The sequence below is a fragment of the Sceloporus occidentalis genome, unplaced genomic scaffold (assembly GCF_023333645.1).
Source record: "Sceloporus occidentalis isolate IW3139 unplaced genomic scaffold, rSceOcc1.0.p SCAF_1, whole genome shotgun sequence".
NCBI classification, from domain to species: domain Eukaryota; kingdom Metazoa; phylum Chordata; class Lepidosauria; order Squamata; family Phrynosomatidae; genus Sceloporus; species Sceloporus occidentalis.
The window spans coordinates 18,075,799-18,088,021 of record NW_028316981.1 but is presented as its reverse complement, the minus strand read 5'-3'; positions in this window follow the sequence as shown (position 1 = coordinate 18,088,021).

Sequence of the window (12,223 nt, the reverse complement as noted above, 5' to 3'; positions counted from 1 at the left end):
GATTTCGTTATTAGTGACGTCATATAGTCGTACCGATTGGCTTGCAGTCTGAATTTCTCCTTCATCGGTCCCTGTCTGCCTGGAGTCTTCCGGATTCCATGTCACCCTGACCTCGACCCTCGTCGTTCCCTGACTCTCCTGGGTCATACCAATTGGATAGGTGCCTGATTTCGTTGTTCGTGACGTTATAGAGTCGTACCGATTGGCTTGCAGCCTTAATTTCACCTTCATCGGTCCCAGACTCTCGGGAGTCTTACAGATTCGATGCCAGCCTGACCTCGATCCTCGTCGTTCCCTGACTCTCCTGGGTCATACCAATTGGTTAGGTACCCGATTTCGATATTCATCCGTCCATTACGTTCCAGAGTCGTACCAATTGCCTTGCAGCCTGACATTTACCCTCATCGGTCCCTGACTCTATAGAGTCTTACCGATTGCATGGCAGCCTGACTTTGAACCTCGTCGTTCCATGACTCTCCTGGGTCATATCAATTAGTTAGGTGCCTGATTTCGTTATTAGTGACGTCATATAGTCGAACCGATTGGCTTGCAGTCTGAATTTCTCCTTCATCGGTCCCTGACTCTCTGGAGTCTTACGGATTCCATCTCACCCTGACCTCGACCCCCATTGTTCCCTGACTCTCCTGCGTCATACCAATTGGATAGGTGCCTGATTTCATTGTTCGTGACGTTATAGAGTCGTACCGATTGGCTTGCAGCCTTAATTTCACCTTCATCGGTCCCAGACTCTCGGGAGTCTTGCGGATTCGATGTCAGCCTGACCTCGATCCTTGTCGTTCCCTGACTCTCCTGGGTCACACCAATTGGTTAGATACCCGATTTCGATATTCATCCGTCCATTACGTTCCAGAGTCGTGCCGATTGGCTTGCAGCCTGACATTTACCCTCATCGGTCCCTGACTCTGCAGAGTCTTACCGATTGCATGGCAGCCTGACTTCGAACCTCGTCGTTCCATGACTCTCCTGGGTCATAGCAAATGGATAGATGCCCGATTTCATTATTCGTGATGTTACAGAGTCGTACCAATTGGCTTGCAGCCTGACATTTAGCCTCATCGGTCCCTGACTCTATAGAGTCTTACCGATTGCATGGCAGCCTGACTTCGAACCTCGTCGTTCCATGACTCTCCTGGGTCATATCAAGTGGTTAGGTGCCTGATTTCGTTATTAGTGACGTCATATAGTCGTACCGATTATCTTGCAGTCTGAATTTCTCCTTCATCGGTCCTTGACTCTCTGGAGTCTTACGGATTCGATGTCAGCCTGACCTCGATCCTCGTCGTTCCCTCACTCTCCTGGGTCATACCAATTGGTTAGGTACCCGATTTCGATATTCATCCGTCCATTACGTTCCAGAGTAGTGCCGATTGGCTTGCAGTCTGAATTTCTCCTTCATCGAACCCTGACTCTCTAGAGTCTTACGGATTCCATGTCAGCCTGACCTCGACCCTCGTCGTTCCCTGACTCTCCTGGGTCATAACAATTGGATAGGTGCCTGATTTCGTTGTTCGTGACGTTATAGAGTCGTACCGATTGGCTTGCAGCCTTAATTTCACCTTCATCGGTCCCAGACTCTCGGGAGTCTTACAGATTCGATGCCAGCCTGACCTCGATCCTCGTCGTTCCCTGACTCTCCTGGGTCATACCAATTGGTTCGGTACCCGATTTCGATATTCATCCGTCCATTACGTTCCAGAGTCGTACCAATTGCCTTGCAGCCTGACATTTACCCTCATCGGTCCCTGACTCTTTAGAGTCTTACCGATTGCATGGCAGCCTGACTTTGAACCTCGTCGTTCCATGACTCTCCTGGGTCATATCAATTAGTTAGGTGCCTGATTTCGTTATTAGTGACGTCATATAGTCGAACCGATTGGCTTGCAATCTGAATTTCTCCTTCATCGGTCCCTGACTCTCTGGAGTCTTACGGATTCCATCTCACCCTGACCTCGACCCCCATTGTTCCCTGACTCTCCTGCGTCATACCAATTGGATAGGTGCCTGATTTCATTGTTCGTGACGTTATAGAGTCGTACCGATTGGCTTGCAGCCTTAATTTCACCTTCATCGGTCCCAGACTCTCGGGAGTCTTACGGATTCGATGCCAGCCTGACCTTGATCCTCGTCGTTCCTTGACTCTCCTGGGTCATACCAATTTGTTAGGTACCCGATTTCGATATTCATCCGTCCATTACGTTACAGAGTCGTGCCGATTGGCTTGCAGCCTGACATTTACCCTCCTCGGTCCCTGACTCTGCAGAGTCTTACCGATTGCATGTCAGCCTGACTTCGAACCTCGTCGTTCCATGACTCTCCTGGGTCATAGCAAATGGACAGGTGCCCGATTTCGTTATTCGTGACGTTACATAGTCGTACCAATTGGCTTGCAGACTGACATTTACCCTCATCGGTCCCTGACTCTATAGAGTCTTACGGATTGCATGGCAGCCTGCCTTCGAACCTCGTCGTTCCATGACTCTCCTGGGTCATATCAATTGGTTAGGTGCCTGATTTCGTTATTAGTGACGTCATATAGTCGTACCGATTGGCTTGCAGTCTGAATTTCTCCTTCATCGAACCCTGACTCTCTAGAGTCTTACGGATTCCATGTCAGCCTGACCTCGACCCTCGTCGTTCCCTGACTCTCCTGGGTCATAACAATTGGATAGGTGCCTGATTTCGTTGTTCGTGACGTTATAGAGTCGTACCGATTGGCTTGCAGACTGACATTTACCCTCATCGGTCCCTGACTCTATAGAGTCTTACGGATTGCATGGCAGCCTGCCTTCGAACCTCGTCGTTCCATGACTCTCCTGGGTCATATCAATTGGTTAGGTGCCTGATTTCGTTATTAGTGACGTCATATAGTCGTACCGATTGGCTTGCAGTCTGAATTTCTCCTTCATCGGTCCCTGACGTTCTGGAGTCTTACGGATTCCATGTCAGCCTGACCTCGACCCACGTCGTAACATGACTCTCGTGGGTCATACCAATTGGATAGGTGCCTGATTTCGTTGTTCGTGACGTTATAGAGTCGTACCGATTGGCTTGCAGCCTTAATTTCACCTTCATCGGTCCCAGACTCTCGGGAGTCTTGCGGATTCGATGTCAGCCTGACCTCGATCCTTGTCGTTCCCTGACTCTCCTGGGTCACACCAATTGGTTAGATACCCGATTTCGATATTCATCCGTCCATTACGTTCCAGAGTTGTGCCGATTGGCTTGCAGCCTGACATTTACCCTCATTGGTCCCTGACTCTGCAGAGTCTTACCGATTGCATGGCAGCCTGACTTTGAACCTCGTCGTTCCATGACTCTCCTGGGTCATAGCAAATGGATAGATGCCCGATTTCATTATTCGTGATGTTACAGAGTCGTACCAATTGGCTTGCAGCGTGGCATTTACCCTCATCGGTCCCTGACTCTATAGAGTCTTACCGATTGCATGGCAGCCTGACTTCGAACCTCGTCGTTCCCTGACTCTCCTGCGTCATACCAATTGGATAGGTGCCTGATTTCATTGTTCGTGACGTTATAGAGTCGTACCGATCGGCTTGCAGCCTTAATTTCACCTTCATCGGTCCCAGACTCTCGGGAGTCTTACGGATTCGATGTCAGCCTGACCTCGATCCTCGTCATTCCCTGACTCTCCTGGGTCATACCAATTGGTTAGGTACCCGATTTCGATATTCATCCGTCCATTACGTTCAAGAGTCGTGCCGATTGGCTTGCAGCCTGACATTTACCCTCCTCGTTCCCTGACTCTGCAGAGTCTTACCGATTGCATGGCAGCCTGACTTCGAACCTCGTCGTTCCATGACTATCCGGGGTCATAGCAAATGGACAGGTGCCCGATTTCGTTATTCGTGACGTTACAGAGTCGTACCAATTGGCTTGCAGACTGACATTTACCCTCATCGGTCCCTGACTCTATAGAGTCTTACGGATTGTATGGCAGCCTGCCTTCGAACCTCGTCGTTCCATGACTCTCCTGGGTCATATCAATTGGTTAGGTGCCTGATTTCGTTATTAGTGACGTCATATAGTCGTACCGATTGGCTTGCAGTCTGAATTTCTCCTTCATCGGTCCCTGACGTTCTGGAGTCTTACGGATTCCATGTCAGCCTGACCTCGACCCACGTCGTAACATGACTCTCGTGGGTCATACCAATTGGATAGGTGCCTGATTTCGTTGTTCGTGACGTTATAGAGTCGTACCGATTGGCTTGCAGCCTTAATTTCACCTTCATCGGTCCCAGACTCTCGGGAGTCTTGCGGATTCGATGTCAGCCTGACCTCGATCCTTGTCGTTCCCTGACTCTCCTGGGTCACACCAATTGGTTAGATACCCGATTTCGATATTCATCCGTCGATTACGTTCCAGAGTCGTGCCGATTGGCTTGCAGCCTGACATTTACCCTCATTGGTCCCTGACTCTGCAGAGTCTTACCGATTGCATGGCAGCCTGACTTCGAACCTCGTCGTTCCATGACTCTCCTGGGTCATAGCAAATGGATAGATGCCCGATTTCATTATTCGTGATTTTACAGAGTCGTACCAATTGGCTTGCAGCCTGACATTTACCCTCATCGGTCCCTGACTCTATAGAGTCTTACCGATTGCATGGCAGCCTGACTTCGAACCTCGTCGTTCCATGACTCTCCTGGGTCATAGCAAATGGACAGGTGCCCGATTTAGTTATTCGTGACGTTACAGAGTCGTACCAATTGGCTTGCAGACTGACATTTACCCTCATTGGTCCCTGACTCTATAGAGTCTTACGGATTGCATGGCAGCCTGCCTTCGAACCTCGTCGTTCCATGACTCTCCTGGGTCATATCAATTGGTTAGGTGCCTGATTTCGTTATTAGTGACGTCATATAGTCGTACCGATTGGCTTGCAGTCTGAATTTCTCCTTCATCGGTCCCTGACGTTCTGGAGTCTTACGGATTCCATGTCAGCCTGACCTCGACCCACGTCGTAACATGACTCTCGTGGGTCATACCAATTGGATAGGTGCCTGATTTCGTTGTTCGTGACGTTATAGAGTCGTACCGATTGGCTTGCAGCCTTAATTTCACCTTCATCGGTCCCAGACTCTCGGGAGTCTTGCGGATTCGATGTCAGCCTGACCTCGATCCTTGTCGTTCCCTGACTCTCCTGGGTCACACCAATTGGTTAGATACCCGATTTCGATATTCATCCGTCCATTACGTTCCAGAGTTGTGCCGATTGGCTTGCAGCCTGACATTTACCCTCATTGGTCCCTGACTCTGCAGAGTCTTACCGATTGCATGGCAGCCTGACTTCGAACCTCGTCGTTCCATGACTCTCCTGGGTCATAGCAAATGGATAGATGCCCGATTTCATTATTCGTGATGTTACAGAGTCGTACCAATTGGCTTGCAGCCTGACATTTACCCTCATCGGTCCCTGACTCTATAGAGTCTTAACGATTGCATGGCAGCCTGACTTCGAACCTCGTCGTTCCCTGACTCTCCTGCGTCATACCAATTGGATAGGTGCCTGATTTCATTGTTCGTGACGTTATAGAGTCGTACCGATCGGCTTGCAGCCTTAATTTCACCTTCATCGGTCCCAGACTCTCGGGAGTCTTACGGATTCGATGGCAGCCTGACCTCGATCCTCGTCGTTCCCTGACTCTCCTGGGTCATACCAATTGGTTAGGTACCCGATTTCGATATTCATCCGTCCATTACGTTCAAGAGTCGTGCCGATTGGCTTGCAGCCTGACATTTACCCTCCTCGTTCCCTGACTCTGCAGAGTCTTACCGATTGCATGGCAGCCTGACTTCGAACCTCGTCGTTCCATGACTATCCTGGGTCATAGCAAATGGACAGGTGCCCGATTTCGTTATTCGTGACGTTACAGAGTCGTACCAATTGGCTTGCAGACTGACATCTACCCTCATCGGTCCCTGACTCTATAGAGTCTTACGGATTGTATGGCAGCCTGCCTTCGAACCTCGTCGTTCCATGACTCTCCTGGGTCATATCAATTGGTTAGGTGCCTGATTTCGTTATTAGTGACGTCATATAGTCGTACCGATTGGCTTGCAGTCTGAATTTCTCCTTCATCGGTCCCTGACGTTCTGGAGTCTTACGGATTCCATGTCAGCCTGACCTCGACCCACGTCGTAACATGACTCTCGTGGGTCATACCAATTGGATAGGTGCCTGATTTCGTTGTTCGTGACGTTATAGAGTCGTACCGATTGGCTTGCAGCCTTAATTTCACCTTCATCGGTCCCAGACTCTCGGGAGTCTTGCGGATTCGATGTCAGCCTGACCTCGATCCTCGTCGTTCCCTGACTCTCCTGGGTCATAGCAAATGGATAGATGCCCGATGTCATTATTCGTGACGTTCAAGAGTCGTACCAATTGGCTTGCAGCCTGACATTTACCCTCCTCGTTCCCTGACTCTGCAGAGTCTTACCGATTGCATGGCAGCCTGACTTCGAACCTCGTCGTTCCATGACTCTCCTGGGTCATAGCAAATGGACAGGTGCCCGATTTCGTTATTCGTGACGTTACAGAGTCGTACCAATTGGCTTGCAGACTGACATTTACCCTCATTGGTCCCTGACTCTGCAGAGTCTTACCGATTGCATGGCAGCCTGACTTCGAACCTCGTCGTTCCATGACTCTCCTGGGTCATATCAATTGGTTAGGTGCCTGATTTCGTTATTAGTGACGTCATATAGTCGTACCGATTGGCTTGCAGTCTGAATTTCTCCTTCATCGGTCCCTGACGTTCTGGAGTCTTACGGATTCCATGTCAGCCTGACCTCGACCCACGTCGTAACATGACTCTCGTGGGTCATACCAATTGGTTAGGTACCCGATTTCGATATTCATCCGTCCATTACGTTCCAGAGTCGTGCCGATTGGCTTGCAGCCTGACATTTACCCTCCTCGGTCCCTGACTCTGCAGAGTCTTACCGATTGCATGGCAGCCTGACTTCGAACCTCGTCGTTCCATGACTCTCCTGGGTCATAGCAAATGGATAGATGCCCGATTTCATTATTCGTGACGTTACAGAGTCGTACCAATTGGCTTGCAGCCTGACATTTACCCTCATCGGTCCCTGACTCTATAGAGTCTTACCGATTGCATGGCAGCCTGACTTCGAACCTCGTCGTTCCATGACTCTCCTGGGTCATATCAATTGGTTAGGTGCCTGATTTCGTTATTAGTGACGTCATAGAGTCGTACCGATTGGCTTGCCGTCTGAATTTCTCCTTCATCGAACCCTGACTCTCTAGAGTCTTACGGATTCCATGGCAGCCTGACCTCGATCCTCGTCGTTCCCTGACTCTCCTGGGTTATACCAATTGGTTAGGTACCCGATTTCGATAGTCATCCGTCCATTACGTTCCAGAGTCGTGCCGATTGGCTTGCAGCCTGACATTTACCCTCATCGGTCCCTGACTCTGCAGAGTCTTACCGATTGCATGGCAGCCTGACTTCGAACCTCGTCGTTCCATGACTCTCCTGGGTCATAGCAAATGGACAGGTGCCCGATTTCGTTATTCGTGACGTTACAGAGTCGTACCAATTGGCTTGCAGACTGACATTTACCCTCATTGGTCCCTGACTCTGCAGAGTCTTACCGATTGCATGGAAGCCTGACTTCGAACCTCGTCGTTCCATGACTCTCCTGGGTCATATCAATTGGTTAGGTGCCTGATTTCGTTATTAGTGACGTCATATAGTCGTACCGATTGGCTTGCAGTCTGAATTTCTCCTACATCGGTCCCTGACGTTCTGGAGTCTTACGGATTCCATGTCAGCCTGACCTCGACCCACGTCGTAACATGACTCTCGTGGGTCATACCAATTGGTTAGGTACCCGATTTCGATATTCATCCGTCCATTACGTTCCAGAGTCGTGCCGATTGGCTTGCAGCCTGACATTTACCCTCCTCGGTCCCTGACTCTGCAGAGTCTTACCGATTGCATGGCAGCCTGACTTCGAACCTCGTCGTTCCATGACTCTCCTGGGTCATAGCAAATGGATAGATGCCCGATTTCATTATTCGTGACGTTACAGAGTCGTACCAATTGGCTTGCAGCCTGACATTTACCCTCATCGGTCCCTGACTCTATAGAGTCTTACCGATTGCATGGCAGCCTGACTTCGAACCTCGTCGTTCCATGACTCTCCTGGGTCATATCAATTGGTTAGGTGCCTGATTTCGTTATTAGTGACGTCATAGAGTCGTACCGATTGGCTTGCCGTCTGAATTTCTCCTTCATCGAACCCTGACTCTCTAGAGTCTTACGGATTCCATGGCAGCCTGACCTCGATCCTCGTCGTTCCCTGACTCTCCTGGGTTATACCAATTGGTTAGGTACCCGATTTCGATAGTCATCCGTCCATTACGTTCCAGAGTCGTGCCGATTGGCTTGCAGCCTGACATTTACCCTCCTCGGTCCCTGACTCTGCAGAGTCTTACCGATTGAATGTCAGCCTGACTTCGAACCTCGTCGTTCCATGACTCTCCTGGGTCATATCAATTGGTTAGGTGCCTGATTTCGTTATTAGTGACGTCATATAGTCGTACCGATTGGCTTGCAGTCTGAATTTCTCCTTCATCGGTCCCTGACGTTCTGGAGTCTTACGGATTCCATGTCAGCCTGACCTCGACCCTCGTCGTAACCTGACTCTCGTGGGTCATACCAATTGGATAGGTGCCTGATTTCGTTGTTCGTGACGTTATAGAGTCGTACCGATTGGCTTGCAGCCTTAATTTCACCTTCATCGGTCCCAGACTCTCGGGAGTCTTGCGGATTCGATGCCAGAGTGACCTCGATCCTCGTCGTTCCCTGACTCTCCTGGGTCATACCAATTGGTTAGGTACCCGATTTTGATATTCATCCATCCATTACGTTCCAGAGTCGTGCCGATTGGCTTGCAGCCTGACATTTACCCTCCTCGGTCCCTGACTCTGCAGAGTCTTACCGATTGCATGGCAGCCTGACTTCGAACCTCGTCGTTCCATGACTCTCCTGGGTCATAGCAAATGGATAGATGCCCGATTTCATTATTCGTGACGTTACAGAGTCGTACCAATTGGCTTGCAGCCTGACATTTACCCTCATCGGTCCCTGACTCTACAGAGTCTTACCGATTGCATGGCAGCCTGACTTCGAACCTCGTCGTTCCATGACTCTCCTGGGTCATATCAATTGGTTAGGTGCCTGATTTCGTTATTAGTGACGTCATATAGTCGAACCGATTGGCTTGCCGTCTGAATTTCTCCTTCATCGAACCCTGACTCTCTAGAGTCTTACGGATTCCATGTCAGCCTGACCACGACCCTCGTCGTTCCCTGACTCTCCTGGGTCATAACAATTGGATAGGTGCCTGATTTCGTTGTTCGTGACGTTATAGAGTCGTACCGATTGGCTTGCAGCCTTAATTTCACCTTCATCGGTCCCAGACTCTCGGGAGTCTTACGGATTCGATGTCAGCCTGACCTCGATCTTCGTCGTTCCCTGACTCTCCTGGGTTATACCAATTGGTTAGGTACCCGATTTCGATAGTCATCCGTCCATTACGTTCCAGAGTCGTGCCGATTGGCTTGCAGCCTGACATTTACCCTCCTCGGTCCCTGACTCTGCAGAGTCTTACCGATTGAATGTCAGCCTGACTTCGAACCTCGTCGTTCCATGACTCTCCTGGGTCATATCAATTGGTTAGGTGCCTGATTTCGTTATTAGTGACGTCATATAGTCGTACCGATTGGCTTGCAGTCTGAATTTCTCCTTCATCGGTCCCTGACGTTCTGGAGTCTTACGGATTCCATGTCAGCCTGACCTCGACCCTCGTCGTAACCTGACTCTCGTGGGTCATACCAATTGGATAGGTGCCTGATTTCGTTGTTCGTGACGTTATAGAGTCGTACCGATTGGCTTGCAGCCTTAATTTCACCTTCATCGGTCCCAGACTCTCGGGAGTCTTGCGGATTCGATGTCAGCCTGACCTCGATCCTTGTCGTTCCCTGACTCTCCTGGGTCACACCAATTGGTTAGATACCCGATTTCGATATTCATCCGTCCATTACGTTCCAGAGTCGTGCCGATTGGCTTGCAGCCTGACATTTACCCTCCTCGGTCCCTGACTCTGCAGAGTCTTACCGATTGCATGGCAGCCTGACTTCGAACCTCGTCGTTCCATGACTCTCCTGGGTCATAGCAAATGGACAGGTGCCCGATTTCGTTATTCGTGACGTTACATAGTCGTACCAATTGGCTTGCAGTCTGACACTTACCCTCATCGGTCCCTGACTCTATAGAGTCTTATGGATTGCATGGCAGCCTGACTTCGAACCTCGTCGTTCCATGACTCTCCTGGGTCATATCAATTGGTTAGGTGCCTGATTACGTTATTAGTGACGTCATATAGTCGAACAGATTGGCTTGCAGTCTGAATTTCTCCTTCATCGGTCCCTGACTCTCTGGAGTCTTACGGATTCCATGTCAGCCTGACCTCGACCCTCGTCGTTCCCGGACTCTCCTGGGTCATACCAATTGGATAGGTGCCTGATTTCATTGTTCGTGACGTTATAGAGTCGTACCGAATGGCTTGCAGCCTTAATTTCACCTTCATCGGTCCCAGACTCTCGGGAGCCTTACGGATTCAATGTCAGCCTGACCTCGATCCTCGTTGTTCCCTGAATCTCCTGGGTCATACCAATTGGTTAGGTACCCGATTTCGATATTCATCCGTCCATTACGTTCCAGAGTCGTGCCGATTGGCTTGCAGCCTTAATTTCACCCTCATCGGTCCCTGACTCTGCAGAGTCTTACCGATTGCATGGCAGCCTGACTTAGAACCTCGTCGTTCCATGATTCTCCTGGGTCATAGCAAATGGACAGGTGCCCGATTTGGTTATTCGTGACGTTACAGAGTCGTACCAATTGGCTTGCAGCCTGACATTTACCGTCATCTGTCCCTGACTCTATAGAGTTTTACCGATTGCATGGCAGCCTGACTTCGAACCTCGTCGTTCCATGACTCTCCTGGGTCATATCAATTGGTTAGGTGCCTGATTTCGTTATTAGTGACGTCATATAGTCGTACCGATTGGCTTGCAGTCTGAATTTCTCCTTCATCGGTCCCTGACGTTCTGGAGTCTTACGGATTCCATGTCAGCCTGACCTCGACCCTCGTCGTAACCTGACTCTCGTTGGTCATACCAATTGGATAGGTGCCTGATTTCGTTGTTCGTGACGTTATAGAGTCGTACCGATTGGCTTGCAGCCTTAATTTCACCTTCATCGGTCCCAGACTCTCGGGAGTCTTGCGGATTCGATGTCAGCCTGACCTCGATCCTTGTCGTTCCCTGACTCTCCTGGGTCACACCAATTGGTTAGATACCCGATTTCGATATTCATCCGTCCATTACGTTCCAGAGTCGTGCCGATTGGCTTGCAGCCTTACATTTACCCCCATCGGTCCCTGACTCTGCAGAGTCTTACGGATTCCATGTCACCCTGACCTCGACCCTCGTCGTTCACTGACTCTCCTGGGTCATACCAATTGGATAGGTGCCTGATTTCGTTGTTCGTGACGTTATAGAGTCGTACCGATTGGCTTGCAGCCTTAATTTCACCTTCATCGGTCCCAGACTCTCGGGAGTCTTACAGATTCGATGCCAGCCTGACCTCGATCCTCGTCGTTCCCTGACTCTCCTGGGTCATACCAATTGGTTAGGTACCCGATTTCGATATTCATCCGTCCATTACGTTCCAGAGTCGTGCCGATTGGCTTGCAGCCTGACATTTACCCTCCTCGGTCCCTGACTCTGCAGAGTCTTACCGATTGCATGGCAGCCTGACTTCGAACCTCGTCGTTCCATGACTCTCCTGGGTCATAGCAAATGGATAGATGCCCGATTTCATTATTCGTGACGTTACAGAGTCGTACCAATTGGCTTGCAGCCTGACATTTACCCTCATCGGTCCCTGACTCTATAGAGTCTTACCGATTGCATGGCAGCCTGACTTCGAACCTCGTCGTTCCATGACTCTCCTGGGTCATATCAATTGGTTAGGTGCCTGATTTCGTTATTAGTGACGTCATATAGTCGAACCGATTGGCTTGCCGTCTGAATTTCTCCTTCATCGAACCCTGACTCTCTAGAGTCTTACGGATTCCATGTCAGCCTGAC